Source organism: Lissotriton helveticus, chromosome 6 (genome assembly GCF_964261635.1).
Source record: "Lissotriton helveticus chromosome 6, aLisHel1.1, whole genome shotgun sequence".
In the NCBI taxonomy this organism is placed as follows: domain Eukaryota; kingdom Metazoa; phylum Chordata; class Amphibia; order Caudata; family Salamandridae; genus Lissotriton; species Lissotriton helveticus.
Window position 1 is genome coordinate 1,832,357,877 of NC_136067.1, and position 16,091 is coordinate 1,832,373,967.

The 16,091-nt window shown below is 44.5% G+C and overlaps 1 protein-coding gene across 4 annotated transcripts in view; it reads left to right on the forward strand.

The window, feature by feature from the left end:
* TRAF5 (TNF receptor associated factor 5) overlaps positions 1 to 16,091 on the forward strand; it is a 199,353-nt gene that overhangs the window by 51,699 nt on the left and 131,563 nt on the right. For all 4 annotated transcript variants that reach the window (XM_078649729.1, XM_078649732.1, XM_078649733.1 and 1 more), the window contains one exon: positions 8,785 to 8,939. The gene's annotated coding sequence lies outside the window, so the exon portion shown is untranslated. The remainder of the gene's footprint in view (positions 1 to 8,784; positions 8,940 to 16,091) is intronic.

A 16,091-nucleotide genomic window follows, 5' to 3' on the forward strand; every position in this document is an offset into this window, starting at 1 on the left:
ATAGAAAGTGAAAATATGTAACTATATAATATAGATAGTAAAAAAATTCGTTTTTATTTTTAGGGTTCAGGGTCAGTTTTGGGTTTTTGGGTAAAGGGGTATTTTTAGGGTTCAGGGTCAGTTTTGGGTTTTTGGGTAAAGGGGTATTTTTAGGGTTCAGGGTCAGTTTTCAGTTTTTGGGTAAAGGGGTATTTTTAGGGTTCAGGGTCAGTTTTCAGTTTTTGGGTAAAGGGGTATTTTTAGGGTTTAGGGTCAGTTTTCAGTTTTTGGGTAAAGGGGTATTTTTAGGGTTCAGGGTCAGTTTTCAGTTTTTGGGTAAAGGGGTATTTTTAGGGTTCAGGGTCAGTTTTGGGTTTTTGGGTAAAGGGGTATTTTTAGGGTTCAGGGTCAGTTTTTAGTTTTTGGGTATTATTTTATTATATTTTGTTACTATATATATATGTTTTAATAAATATGAAATAAAAAAATATTTATTTAACTTTCATTAATTATTTAATTATTATAAGTTAATTTAAGTAATTTTAAGTATATTTTAGTAATTAATTATTAATATTAATTTAATTTAACACTGTTTTTAGAAAATACGATATTTTTTACAACTATATTTTTGTAAACGATATTTTTAACTCGATATTTTTGTACTTACCTGTTTGTAGATAGAAACTCGATATTTTGACTGTCGATATTTTGTCAACGATATTTTTGATGGTCGATATTCTGTCCCTCGATATTATTTCAGTGATCCCCAGGAGATATAGTCGTCTTTGGCTGACGGAGGACTTCTGGTGAATTCCGGCTCAGATCTTGGCACAGTTATAACATCATGATTAAGTCTTTGCCCATCACTTACAGCTAAATTTCACATGAAACTCATAAGCAAAGTTGAGACAGGCATAAAGGAGATTTGCACTTGAATGTATATTTACAATTGGCATTTTTAGATATCTATTTGATTATAAAAGTTTAATATAGACAGCCTCAGGTAACTAAGAGAATGGTCTTGTTACTTTTTTACACCACTTACAATGGAGTAAAGCATTCTATTGCTAGATAGTGACAAAATAGGAGTGCTGAAAGTAGATGGAAGATATTAGTCTAAAACTGAACCCACCAAAGTGTGAAAGTATGTTGGTCAGACACTAATATTAGACTAGCCACAAGAGATCTGACCGGTACAGCTTGTGGGCTGCCCGCCCTGTTTCCTCTGTGACAAACGTGTGATTCATGTTGGAATCTGATCAATCACTTGAGATAGATACCTCGAATACAGTGGATTATTTTTTTTTTATTCGAGCGTGAATAAAAAGATTTCAGTTGGACCCAGCGGAGTCTGGCTGGCTGGGACGCTTCAAAGCCGGGCAGAATTCACTGTCCTAGATAGGATGAGTGCGATACACTTGTCCGATAACCTGTGCACCCCTTTGGGTAGCTTGGCACAGAGCAGTCAGGCTTATCCTCAGGGTCAAAGTGTAAAGTATTGGCACAACTCTCATCCTTGCAACTGTACGCTACAATAAGACTCCACACTGTATGCATAAAACACTGGTCTTTGTATTACAGACACATTGAAATTAGAATGACAAACACATTGGATATATACTTGACAGTTATATGCAATTGTTGAACTATTCTACTAGCAGCAGAACGGCATAAACATATATGTACTAGTCATAGTTATTCACTTACCCCAATATCCCCTCAGCCTCGTAAGCAACATAAATCTATGTGCATACTTCCCGGACATGTTCACTATCCAAGCAATCCCTCTCACATCAAAAGCAATAGAAACATATATGCAGGCTGTTCAGAGGTATTCCACTTTCTCACTAAAACATTAGCATAAAACACAATAATACCAATATCTCATACCCCATACAGTTGTAATGGTCAAGAAATCACAGGTTTTGACTATGCCCCGTGACCCAGCCCCTCAGACTCTCAAACTTCACCTGCCAATGATACATGTAGCAGCCACTGGCAACACTTTGATTAGATTGACTGGACCAACTAAAGTGGAAGGAAATAATTACATGCTCTCATCCATCCAGATTAGGTACCCCAGCACCCAGCAGCACATTTACAAGTGCAGGATCACTATCCACCCCCCGTAGGCGAAAGACTGTGACACCGAAAGCTGGGGCGCTTCCAATTTAGAGAATTGTTTCCCCTCCGACTGAGGTGCAAGCTGCAGTTGCTCCAGGCAGCCAGCCAAGGCACAACGAGGCCCCTCGGGTCCAGTCACAATATTCTTAACAAGAGTACCTTGTGCCGTTGGTCCATGGAGAGGGAGTCAGCAACCTCGGACTGAGGCCGCAGACCCAGGCACTATCGTCTTCCTGATCTGGAGTTTGGAGACAGCCTAGGCAGCTATCTTGGGTCCCTTGAACTTGGCAAACTTTCCCCAACACCTCTTGGACACCACACGCTACGGAGTGTGAGCTAGCACAGGTTTCCGTTTATAAGCTCGGGTCCCTCTCACTCAGCAAACTTACCCCGTGCTCCCCAAACTCCTCATGATATGGCACCCCTAGTTGGGCCACTGATCGTTACAAGCACACTCCTCGGCACAGTGTGATTACTGCACACATTGGGACGGTCCTTGTCCCAGTCGACGATCACTTCCACCCATTTTTGCCACACCCTGCACGTCCTTACGATATTGTGGAAACAGGGAAATCCTTTCTGTCCCTGGGATCTCATGGACAGGAGGCCAGCCAACTGGCTCTTGCGGAGTGCTTAGGAACCCGGGCCATGACAGTTAGCAATTAGCTGCAGGCCAGCAACATCCAGGCAAAATCCACCAAGTGCTAGTCCCCTTCCTATAGCATGACAGGCCCCAGGCCACCACAAGTCTGCGGATAATCCAATTGCAGTCTCTCCTGTCCCAGTAGTTCCTCTTGTCAATGTCCCAGTGTTGAACCAGCATACTATGGCTTTGGTTCCAATCCCACAAGCATCTCTACCTCCTGAGGGCGGAGCCTCAGTAGTTATACCCACAATGGCCTTTGAAGATGAGATCAGTTCAGAAGGCAACCTTTGAAATGCACGGGCCCTCTCTAAATTTTGTCCTGTCTGCCATTCTACCCCGGGAGGCACATCTTTATTGTGGCCAAGACCCTGCCCCTTGGAATGCAGGTGCCAATTCCACCACCTCTTTCAGGAAGACCACTTAGAGTCCAAGGTCTGCAGTTTCCCTTGAGCCCCTAGTTTATGGCTGTCTTATCAGAAATGCACAGATGTAGCTGTCCCCCGGCACCCAGATGTGGATTAAAGACATGCTGACAGGCACACAGAGCAACAAGCACAGAAATGCCCACTTTCCCAAAGTGGTATTTCCACATTAGTAATGTCGACTCCACTCGCACCGCCAGAGAGGATTTGCCTTTACTAACTCATTGATATCGAACACTATACTGCCACTCTTCTGCACGTAGGAAATACAGCTCAGTAGCCTTTCCACACATCCCTTATGTCAATCCAATGCGAGAAGCAGGCAGTACCTACCAAACACACTATCCTGTGCCAATCACTAACCCGTGCACATGCCCTACCTCTTCCAGACACCGCATCCTGCCCCCAAGGAGTACTTCGATGAAGCGTGAGACATGCAGAACCTTGGCAAGTAGTTTTTTAAATGCCAAGCCGAGTAACAGTAACCTGCACACACAGGCCACACCATGGCAAACCTTTGGCAGTTACTTCCGTGGGTGGCACAACCAGTGCTGCAGGTCCACGTAGGAGCATTTGAGTTTCATGCCCTAGGTATATGTCTTACCCCTAGACAAGGGACTTACAGCTAACTCAAATCAGCCAATCATGCATACACTAATCACCAGTATGTATATGACAAGCCTAGTGCTTTTGCACTGAATTGCAGTGTCAAAAGCGCTCAAAGTCCTACGGCTGGCACATAGATCAGCGGGAAACCAGGAGGGACAAAAGCAATAATTCGAGGGAAAGCACCATAGAAAGGGCCATTTCCAACAATTTCTTTAACTACTTTCACTGGGTACATGAAGTGCTGGTGCCTATTTTACTGAGACTGGATGTCGCAAATGAGGCTTACAAAAGAATTTTGGTCCCACTACACAGGCCTTTGGCAAGTCACTCAGAAGTCTCCTCTCGCCTGCCACTCTAAGACTATGGGAGGTAAAAAGCTACTCGTAGCACACAAACCAGCCTTACTATAAGACACAATGGTAGTCAGCGATGTAAATTAAAAACAAAGAAATACCTTTATATAACACAACACATATAGAGCACAAGCACCGTCGTAAGAGCACTGAGTTATAATGCACAAACCGATATTGTTGATTAAAAGTGATTCAATTTTATTCCTAAAAACAAGGTATCGCCTTGTACACAGTTCCATACATCACATTGGCAAATTAATACAAGAAATTACAAAAAAAACATAACAGTCGAAGCAGCGTTTCGGTGCTTTTTTAAGATATGACACCTTCTTCAGGACGTTTTTTATCTTTAGAATGAGCAATCCTTCATAGATATAACGAAAGCAGAGACAATGTAGTTCCTCACTTGATGTTGATACAGACACTTCGTGAATATGGTTATCACGCTTAAGAAAAGTGAATGCACTGATGTCCTTAATTTTACAGTCACAACGGATCACGTCTCGGCATCATTCAGTATGCCTTCATTTCATAATTCAGTCCCACCTCATGTAGTTAGGACAGCCTTCGTTGTGTAGAGGATCAGTCTTGTATCTTCCCGGCAATTGCACGTTTCCGGGTTGCTGTAATGAGGCTTAGATAGTAAGCACAGACACTAACTCATCAGCTCCAGCCAGCATTTACCAAACGCAACTGGCAAAAGGATTTGAAACTTAAATTGAAATCTGCTTTTCTTCTCTTGCTGGTTTGCATTGGATTCCAATATAAAAATAAAATCTACCTTTTGTCACATACACTAGGTAGTGTTTAAAGGGACTCCAGACTTTCTGTGTAAAAATCTCAGATCCTGAGACTGAGTCAGAGCTTTTTCTCTCGTGCTGTCATAGCCTTCTTTGCAAGTTCAAGATTTAGGTCATAATGGGGCTGCTTTTGAGTGCCAGCTGATCAGGTCAGGAATCCACTCCCTCTTTTAAAAAAAAATATTTTATTGACCACATTGCTTCACATTACCTCATATACCATTACCATACACTTATTTATACTGCGGCATCTGCATGACCATGTACTGCTATGTCTCCCACATCTGTGGGGCACAATACATTTGCAATGTCGTTTAAGTTTTTAATATTAAACAATTAAAACAAACAAATAACAGGAGACTTCCCCGTTCCACCCCCCGATGCAGACAGTGACACTATTTGTTGGGCACTCAGAGCGGCACGATAACTAGTTTAAGTTGTGTGTGTGAGAGGGTCGTTATCACCTACAGTGTTAGGTACCTATGAGGCGTGTGTGGACCACTATGTGGGTGTAGCTTCATCATCACCCTGTGTCTGTATCATGAACACTTCTGTTTGCATTTGTCCCCATTCCATCAATTCACTCTCAGTGTTCATATCCGTTCTTACTGCCCTAAGGTGCATTCTTCGCCACTCCCCACTCTCTCATGTCATCTTTCCATTTGTTCAAAGTGGGTGGCGCAGAGAGTATCCAATGTATTGCAATCCGTCTCTTTGCCAGTATTGGACCCAACATCAGGAACCAGTGTCATATCCGTGTCCCCTTTTCTGGTGCTGGAAGAATACCCAATAAGCACTTTTTTATGGATACTTCTATATATATATATTTTTTTTAAACCGGTTTTATTGCAGGAAACACAGTCCATTTCACACATGTACAATATGTCTCGTCCCCTGTCGCCAATGCACTTTCCTCTCATCTCCCATATCGTGTACACAGCCATTTAGCCCACAACCCGGAGGTAGGGCGGCGTCGTTCAGTGGGTCCCTCTTCTTGAGATTATTCGTATGGCGACTTCCTTCTACGTAGTATTACACATCCTGCTTTTGGTATTTTCACCCTACCCACCCCTGTGGTCAACTAACCCTCCCCTCCCCTCCCCCCCAACTTCCCCAACTTCATTCTCTCTCCCCCAATCGCCCCACCCCCCTCCCTCGAGTGCCTACCTCCTGCGCCTGAACTTCCACTGTAGTGTACGTGTGTGTGTGCTCTCAGGAGTGTTTAATATCTGTTTGGAGATGTGCTCCCAGTGGGTGTCCGAGGGGCTGCATCAATTGATTCCAAGAGGCTGTCCTCTTCCTCCACCATGCTATCTCGCAAGGATTGCACCAGTATCTCCCATTCCATGGCCGCCTCCAGTGCCCCGTCATCCGACCTGCGGCGGCCCAGCTGGTATTTGAGTGTGCTTTCACTCGCTGCCCACTTAAGCATCTCGTTAGTCCATCTCCTGAGCGTCGGGCAGTTTTTTGATTTCCAATGTCTAGTTTTATGGATACTTCTATGCGCACTGCTTTTACAGTGCGAAGAATCTGTACCCCCTGATTCCAGTATAATTGTAAGTGTACGCAGTTCCAGGTCATGTTTAAAAAGGTGGGGGGGTCCACACTGCATCTTGGGCAGAAAGACACGGCCCCCGGTATAAACCGCGCTTGAAGCTTTGGGATTATGTATGTGCAATGCAAATAATGAAATTGGGTGAGCTTAAACCTAGCTTTACTGGTTGCTTCTACCGCCTGTGCTAAAGCTCTTTTCGATTCGCCTTCTGTCAATGGGATAGGTAGATCCTCTTCCCACTTCCCCCCTATAGCAGATAAGTCAGTCATGCGGTCTTCCTTTAACGCTTTATATATGCGTGAGATCAGACCCCTGCAGGAACCTGGATCTAACAGTGTCAATAGTGTTTGTGACTCCTGTGGTTCGTCCGGGAATGTGGTCCATATCTCTCGGACCGTGCGCAAAACCTTGGCATACTACAGAAAGTGCCCCACCGGAACCTGGAACCAATTCTGTGCCTCTTCAAAAATCTGAAAGGCTCCAGTCTGATAAAGATCCCCAGCCCTCTCACATCCTTCTTCGTTCCACATTGAGATGTACTTAGACACCTGGATACTCTGAAACCCCCATTACCACCGCAGCGGCAACGCACTAGCATATGGTGCCCTGAGAAGTACCAGTGTGAAAGCTAGCTCCCAGGCCTCCGCAACCATACGCACTATGCGTGGACAATCTCTTGGGGCCTTCGATCCCATAAGGAACCTCTGCAATTGTATCCCCTGATTCCAGACAGCCTGTAGCTCTTAGTCAGCCCTGCAACCCTCCATGCACCACTGTGCTGCATAGTGTAATAATCCTGCTATGTAGTACAACCCGAGATTAGGCAATCCGAGACCTCCCGCGTCCATGTCCAACTTTAGCGTTTCTAACTTAACTCTACTTCGGCCCACACCTGCGAGATTTGTAGACTATTTAGTACATCAAACGTGTGTTTCTGGATTTTACAGAAGGAATATAGGCAACGGGGGAGCACCACCATCCTTGACAGAGCCATTCTCCCCATGATTGAGAGTGGGAGCTTGTTCCAGAATTGTATGGACGTTTTTAATCCTAAAATAATTTTACCCATTGGGTCTCTGGCTAATGTGCTACCTGAATGCCCAGGTACAGAAAATGACCAAGCTCCCAGTTCAGCTCTACTTCAGGGAGGTCTTGTGGAGGACTCCGTGCAAGGGCACCCAATGGTAACAATATTGTTTTCTGGTGATTCATTCGGGGGCCAGAGGCCACACCAAATGAGTCTAGCACCCTCAAGCATGCCCAGATCACCTATTCTGGCTGTCTAATATACAAAAGGGCATTGTCCGCATATAAAGAAACCACATGTGTTCGGCCGTCTACCACTATACCCCATGGTGCCATGTCCCTCCACAGTCTCACCGCAAATGGCTCCATTGCTAGTGCAAAAAGAAGTGGGGATAGTGGGCACCCCTGTCGCATGCCCCTTTCTATCCGTATAGGTTCTGACACTTGACTCCCGTTTCTCAGAAACTTTGAATGGTTAGTGAACAATTTTGAGTTTAAAAAAAAAAAACAGAAAATTATTTGTTGAGAACTTAATGGCTCCTTTTCTTGTAGGCATTGCATTTTTGGATTATTTGTGGTATTATGCTATCTAAAGTCCCATATGTGTGCAGGGAAACAAACCATAACAGGAATTTCCTTCTTTCCAGGATCCCCAGTTGATCTCTCATTTTGTTGAACTAGTGTAGAATTTGGAACCATTCTGCTATGCCCTACACTGCCTGATTACTGCGTTATAGTAGCTATACATTTTAATGCTCATCTTACACTAACTGGGGTGCTCCTTCTCTGAGTAGGAGCCCCACTCTCCTATCCTGTGTCCTGTGGGTGCTCTCAACAGCAAAAATCTGACTACGATGGGTCAGTCTGAGATTCATGTACCTACATTTTTGAAAGACCCTGGCTGTCACCAAGAGTTGTATGCCAGAAGTCATTGGGCACACTGAACAAGACTTAAGAGCACAAACCTAACACAACTAATGCAAAAAAAACATTTACTAACCTAGTATTAACCTCTAATCTTGGGTTCCAGAGTAGCACGCTACTCGTTGGAAAGCGCTTTAACGCCCAGTAAGGGGTAGCAAGAGCTGTATAAATACCATTTACAACTACAGCTGTAATCTGTATTGAATAATATTAATGTATTGTTGCGAGGACGGTCAGCTCTCAGTTTAACAGGTGTGTATATCAGCGATGAATACATTGCTAAGTGAGTCCAGCACCTTCACTGAATAATGACGTTTCACTTGATGTCTGATACACTTTTCAACAGGAAGCTGATTGGGTGGAAGAAGGGGGTGTCGACACCACAGCAACACATGCTTTTTCCGTGAGCCGCTTCCTTTGAGCTGTAGCATGCCTCAGAAATGTTTTGTGAACCTAGTCAGCTTCAAAACCTAGACGTGGGACCGAGCAACACAGCGAGAGGTATGTGAAGAGGTGTATTATACCTTTTTGTTACTATTAAAACTTCCGCCTTAATATACGAATTGTTTCAGAATGTATTGTTATTACTGCTGAATTTCATAGTTAGTTGTCGGAAGCAAAAACTTGACAAAAATCCGATTACGAAAAGCGCTTCAGCGCCTCGACAGGGGTAGTAAGAGCTATATAAATAGAAATGTAATTCCATTTATTAGGTCTAACTGAATTGAAGGCGCCAAATGTCACGCAGAAGTCGCGTATGTAGTCATAGTTTTTACTTTCCATTGTGACGTTATTCGTTTGGTGTAGTGATGTGTGAAAGCAGAGTGCACGTGCAATGAATGTAAGGGAACAGCTGGACGGCACGAGACACATTCATGTATGTGATTTGGGAAGAATGGCCTGAAGACTAATTTGTAAAATAAAGAGAACCATGGCCATCCACATCACTGGCTGATGGGGAGATCATGTGTGTTGACACATTTTAAAGCTGCCACATGGATCCATGGTTTTTGAGACCCTTTTTTTGCCATCTGGAATTTTAAACACTTGCGTGTAATATTCACAACGAAACTACACATACCAGAATGCAAAGGGCTGTGCGTTAAAAATACAGGGATTTTGTAATGTGTCATACATCATGTATGACATATTACCATACATGATGTACGGATTTGCTGCCACTGGCCACCCAGGCATATGCATCTTTTATAGGAATTATTTCTAGTACTTGAAAAATAAATCATCCATCATCCCCTGGATCTCCGGGCGTCATTCATACAAGCTTGTGATTTTTAAACCACTGTGCTCTCCAATCCCCCTTGTGTGTGTAATAGAAACAAGCATTTGCAATTCAATGGGTCCCACATGTGTGAGAGTTGGAGCTATTGGCGTTTTAAATGACAATGTCTTTAACCCATGTGTTTTGGTTTGGAGTGCAGTGGATGCATGTGGTGTGGAATGGAATTAAGTGGGTTAGACTGGAATTGTTAGTTGTGGAATTGTGTGTGGTGGAATTGTCCAGTGCAAGACAAACGTCCACCAGCCGTAAAACACAAACCTGGCTGCCAACCACAATACACTTCAGAGCCTGCTAACACCCACAGAATACTGAGCACTCGGCTTACAGCCACAGAGCTATATGCACAGCTACCTTGAGTACAAAACAGAAGGCAATCACATACAGTACACTGCACACTATCTGTCGTTAACTGACCAACGGCAGTTGTCATACATGATACAAGTGCATCCAGGTGCAACTCACAGAAAACTACAGGCGACTCTTGCAAACTCTACACTGCACACAGCCACCTGTTACTATTAGTACACAGCAACCTGCTATGCGCTGTACAATACAAGCAGTTGTTACTCACTGTACTTTATGTACAGCCATGTGTCACTGACACCATACTGTGGCCAGTTGGCTGACCACCACTGTGCACACAGCTTTCATTAATAGTGCACAATCAGTTGTCACTCCTGGTACACTGCACAGCCAGCTGTCACCCACAGTAAGATGTATAGCTATGTGTCACATACAGTACACTATTCAGAACCAATTTTCACCCACAGTGCACAGTCAATCATCATTAAGAATACAGTTATCCATCATCCACAGTACAGCTGTCACCTATAGTACAATACTCAGACAGCTGCAGTGGAGTAGATATTCCCACCTGGTGCAGGTAAGAGAGGGGAGTGCAGGGGGTGGCGATCGATGACCGACTTGTTTCGGGGTGGTGGGTGGCAGATTACTTGTTCTCAGGAGGATGGTGGTAGTCGTCAGATGTGACTTGCTCACCTCCGCCGCCCCGAAAAAGAGTGCCACCTGGGGGAACCTCCCCCCGACACCCCCTTGCTTCGCCACTGGGCAGCTGTCACCACAATACAGAGCTGTCACTACAGTACACTGGGACAGCAGGGTGCCGTCAAATACAATTTACTGTACATCCAGATATTACCAATACACACTCGGCTGTCATCACAGTACACCAAGCACTCAGAGGTCACCCACAATACACTGTCCTCATTCAACTGTCAAAGTATAATGCTTACTCAACCCGGTGATCTGCAATGCAGTGGTCTGGTTATACGACTGATAACTCATTATACAGACAGACCTACATCTTTCACTTGCAGAACATTATGCAGGCTCACCCCACACATCAGTTCAATGTGCACAGCTAGGACTGTCACCCACATTCCAAAGCAGACACAACTCTGCCACCTGTAGTACACTTATCTGACAGACACAACTACAGTACCCTGAGAACTCAACTCTTGTCATCCATAACACAGTGGTCACTCCCAGTAAGCTCGATTGTCATTTACGATAGACTATGCACAGTTATCTGTCACCCATAGTGCTATTGTACAGAAAATTGTCACTGTCAGTACATTACAAGGCCAGGTGTCTCACACAGTACTCTGTCAGCCACTGCACACACAGGCACAACAAACAATACCTCATCCACAGTCAACTGTGCAAACCCCACAGTTCTCTAATGCACACAGACTGCTTCATCACTCACAATACACTATAACGAAGATCTAGAAAAGACAACACACACTGCAGACGTATTTCTTCCACTGTATACTCTACAAAGTGTCATGCTTAGTATACTGTGCAGACCCAACACTTTCAATGACAAAACTCACCTTTAGCACTGGACTTTGCAGTGTCACTCCACTACACACCAGCCCTTTACTCTAACCACTATATACTCAGCAGACAGAGAGCTGTTACCTACAATGTACATGTTAGAAATGGGGGTCTCTAGTTGGCAGAGGTAGGTACCTTTGTCCAAATAGGGACCCTTGCTTCTAGTCAGGGTAAGGGGGATACACTTCTAAAATAACCCAAGCTCACCCCCTTGGTAGCTTGGCACGAGCAGACAGGCTTATCTCAGAGGCAGTGTGTAAACCATTTGTGAACACATACAGTAACACAGTGAAAACACTACAAATGGACACCACACCAGTTTAGAAAAAGAAGTAATCTTTATCTAAACCAAAACAAGACCAAACAACACAAATCCACACTACAGTACTAAAAATAAGGCTTTCAAATGGTAGAAATAGTTTAGTTCAATGCAAGTTGTAAATGCGACACTTTTCTCAAAATGAGCTTAGATGCGTCACGCAAAACAAACGAAATGGCCGCAGGGAAGGTGTTGCGTCGGTTCCTTACTCTCAGTGAGGTGATGTGTCGGTTCCTTACTGCTCTGCAGGGGAGGTGATGCTTCGATTCCTTACTGCGTGGGGAGGTGATGCGTCTGTTTCTTACTCTGGCCCCCAACGATGCGACCGTCTTGGCGCCTCGATGTGATGTGTCGATTTTCCAGCTCCCAGCGACAAACAGTCTCCAGAAGTCCTAAACTGCAGCAGGCACCACTTTGCAGGTTGGAATTCCCAGCAAGGAAATTCAGGGGAGCTGGTGGTGAAGTCTTTGTGTCTCTGAGACTTCAGAACAGGAGGCAAGCTCAGTTTCAAGCCCTTGGAGCTCTTCCTCACGATGACAAAGCAAACAGCAAAGTCATTTTGTCCTTTCCTTGGCGGCAAGCAGCCACTGCAGGCCAACCCCAGACAGCAAACAGCACAGGGGAAGTATTCCTCCGCAGCTTATCCAGCTTTTCTCCGTGGCAAAGGTTTCTCTTGATTCCCAGAAGTGATCTAAATGTCTGGTGTCTGGGCCCCTCTTTTTATACACCAAAATAATTTGTTCTCTGAAAGCAGAGATTGTCTGTACCCAGCCAAAACCAGTTCTGTGGGGAACTTTGCAACTGCACAACAACCTCCATTGTCAGTGTGAGCCCTGGCTCCAGACACACCACATGGGGGGGGAGCCGTCATTGTGGAAGGCAGGCACAGCCCTATTCAGGTGCAGGTGCTACTCCTCCCACCACTCCAAATGCAGACCAGGCCTATTCAGCCCAGCCGTGACTCATCAGACTTCTGGAGCTGCAGCCTCTCTCCAGCCCCTGTCATCCAAAAGCCAGACATGCAATACACAAACCTAGCAGAGGCACACTGGATGGTTAGGCAAGAAAATACCTACTTTCTAAAAGTGGTATTTTCAGACACAGAATGAAAATGTCACTCTCACTAAAAGATGCACTTTAACATTCTGAGTTCAGGCATACTAAACTTTATTTTTCTACCAGTTATGTTTATAAGATGTTATAAACAAACTCCACATTCTGTCCTATGGGAACAGGTAGCCTTGCAATAGTGACATTGGCAGTAATTCACTAGCAGGACATGCCACACACATCAGGGCTTGTCCTACCTTTCACATACATTGCACCCTGCCCACTGGGGTACCTTGGGCCTACCTTAGGGGTGGCTAACATGTAGAAAAGGGAAGGTTTAGGGACTGGCAAGTGTGTGCACTTGCCACATCGACATGGCAGTCCCAGACAGCACACATGCTGTGCAATTGCAGGCCAGAGTTACAGTTTACAGGCTGCTTCTGTGGGTGGCACAATCAGTGCTGGAACTCACTGGCAACATTTGATTTACAGGCCCTGGGCACACATAGTGCACTATACTAGGGTCTGACAAGTAAATCAAAGCTGCCAATCATGTAATCACTAATCCATAAGAACAATTTACACGTAGAGCATATGCATTTTAGCACTGATCGGCAGTGTTCAAGTGCCCAGAGTCATAAAACCAAAAAAACAGGTCAGAAACAATACAGGAGGAAAGCACAAAGTTCAGCGATGACCCTGCAAAAAAGGGTCAAGTCCAACAGTACACATTTAGTTCTTCAAACTCACTAGTTGCGCTCCCATCTGTGGCCCAAAAATGCATTGCCTACCCTGAGGTCACGCACAGGATTGCCTAAGAATCCCCCTGACAGGCTCTCAAGGTTATAAAAACCAAGTGGTCAGAAGGTGTCCAAACCTTGATAGACTGTAAAATTCAAGTTCCTTTTCATCCTCAAAAATACCTAGTGGGAAAAAGACCCAAAATATTGAGTTCCAATAGTGAAACCCAAAATATGATTATAGTGCCCAATTCTTGGATCGTTCTTCGGATGCATCTCTATGCACCAATCAGGAATCTACGCTGAGGTACAGCATACTTCATCAGTCAACACGACCAAACATCAACTTTGGAGGTTGATCCTTGGGGACTCAGGGTCCTTGATTAAGGGCTACCCTAAACCCAGATTGGAGACCAGAATTAAGGTACCTGTCATTCAAGAAACGTTTGGAAACACATTTTCAAACTTGCATACAATTGAGCTTCAAGGCAAAAAAGGGGTTGTAATCGAAGAACGTCAGATTAGGTTCCCATCTCAGCCGCTTACATTCAAGCCTTTTGCACTTGGTGAAAGGCAGACTGTACTGCCAAGAATTTCAACTCTCCCAAGTAACCAAAGGAGGACACAATGACCCACAATAATTTTGCATATTCAGCTCGGTCACCCACAATAAATGGTACGACCATCACAACTGCAAGCTAACACAGATGTCATAGTAACCTTCTCGCAACCCTACTTATAATGGGCAAGTCCAATATATATGATAACTTAATAGATGTTATGTGGGCCCGTATGGTAAGCACCATTTTCAGCAAACCCTGGCTTTTCATACTACAATTCCCATGCCGGAGTTATTTTAAACTCATAGCTATAACAGGAAAAGGCAAAGTCACAGAATACAGTGTCATTTGTGAAAGGCCTTGCCATATGTGGTACTGGAGCCACTAAATACCTACACAGCATGGATCTGGGCAGAGAGCGGTAATCTTCCACCAATTAAAGAATAAAAGTTGAGGCCATGTTGGGCACAAATCTGAAGAATGACACCGATGTTGACAAGCACGTTCAACATGGTTTTAGCCCCTTGCGCGCAGGTTTATTTCCCGTGCTGTGCGGGAGAAATAAACGGCGGGCGGGATTCGGACGGTCGTTGGTACACGCACACGCCAACTGTGACGCATGATGGCTGGGAGCCGTCATGAGCATGCAAGGGGTGAATGTAGCTCATTCGCCTTGGTTTTGAGCAGATAACTCCATATTATCTGTTGGAGAAAAGAGGTCTGGGGAGATAAAAACAAGTCTAGGACATCCACAAGACAAATATAACAAGGTGGTTTGTAAATCAGGTTACTGACAACTTTCAGTGACTTTTTTACTGAAACATCAATTCATCTGTTACTGTGTCCTGATTTGCCTCGGTAGGTTGGGGCGGAAGCATGTGGGTTAAGAATCTCCGGTCAATGGGTGGCCTCGGTACAAGTTGCTGAGGTGCCCACCTACCGCACAGTATGTACAGTGCAGGGCTGCTGCTGTCTCAGACATCTGGCATGTGGTTATTAATGCAGGTGGTGTCAGACAGCAGCTGCTGGCTTCAGCAGCCTCCAGTGCTATCAAGAAAGCACTGCTGAGTGCCAGCTACCGAGCACACACATCAAGCTAAAGACAAGCAACGGGGAAAGAAATGAGACGGCCTCGTCATGATGTTAATGACGTCATCGCACATGACGTGGGGCTGCCATCTTAAATTGGGGCAATATAATAAAAACCATAAAGGTAGTGATTTTCTGTGCGCATCAGCAGCACGTAACTGGATGTAAATAGTAGTGTTCTTGATTCTTTTTGCACGACGGGGGTGGAAACAGTCACCCTCTAAAAACAGCCTCCAACATTTCACTTCGGTCTCTGAATGCACAGTAAATGTAACCAGAGAAAAACATGATTTACAGCCCTATTTACAGAAATTGACCTGGAGCGACTGAAAACTTCCAGCACTCTGGTCAAATGCTCTTAGAGAAAGGAAAAAGTAGTCCCTAAACAGATGCTTCTGTGGGACAAGTGGAAGGGTACACGTACTGTGGTATTGTACAACTGACGAAAAGGAGGGACAAAGAGGAAGGATTGACCACTATTAAGCAAGGATTTTTAAGGACACTGAAACAAACAAATGAAAACGCCGAGAGCCCACAAAGGAGTATATGCTAAAGTATATACAAGAGGTCTCGAATGCTCGATCTTACTAAAGTATATACAAGAGGTCTCGAATGCTCGATCTTACTAAAGTATATACAAGAGGTCTCGAATGCTCAACCTAAAAAGCCAAGTGCTGCTTTGTATACAAGCCTAGAGAAACCTGGTCACAGCAGCCCTCTCTCATCTAATCTCAG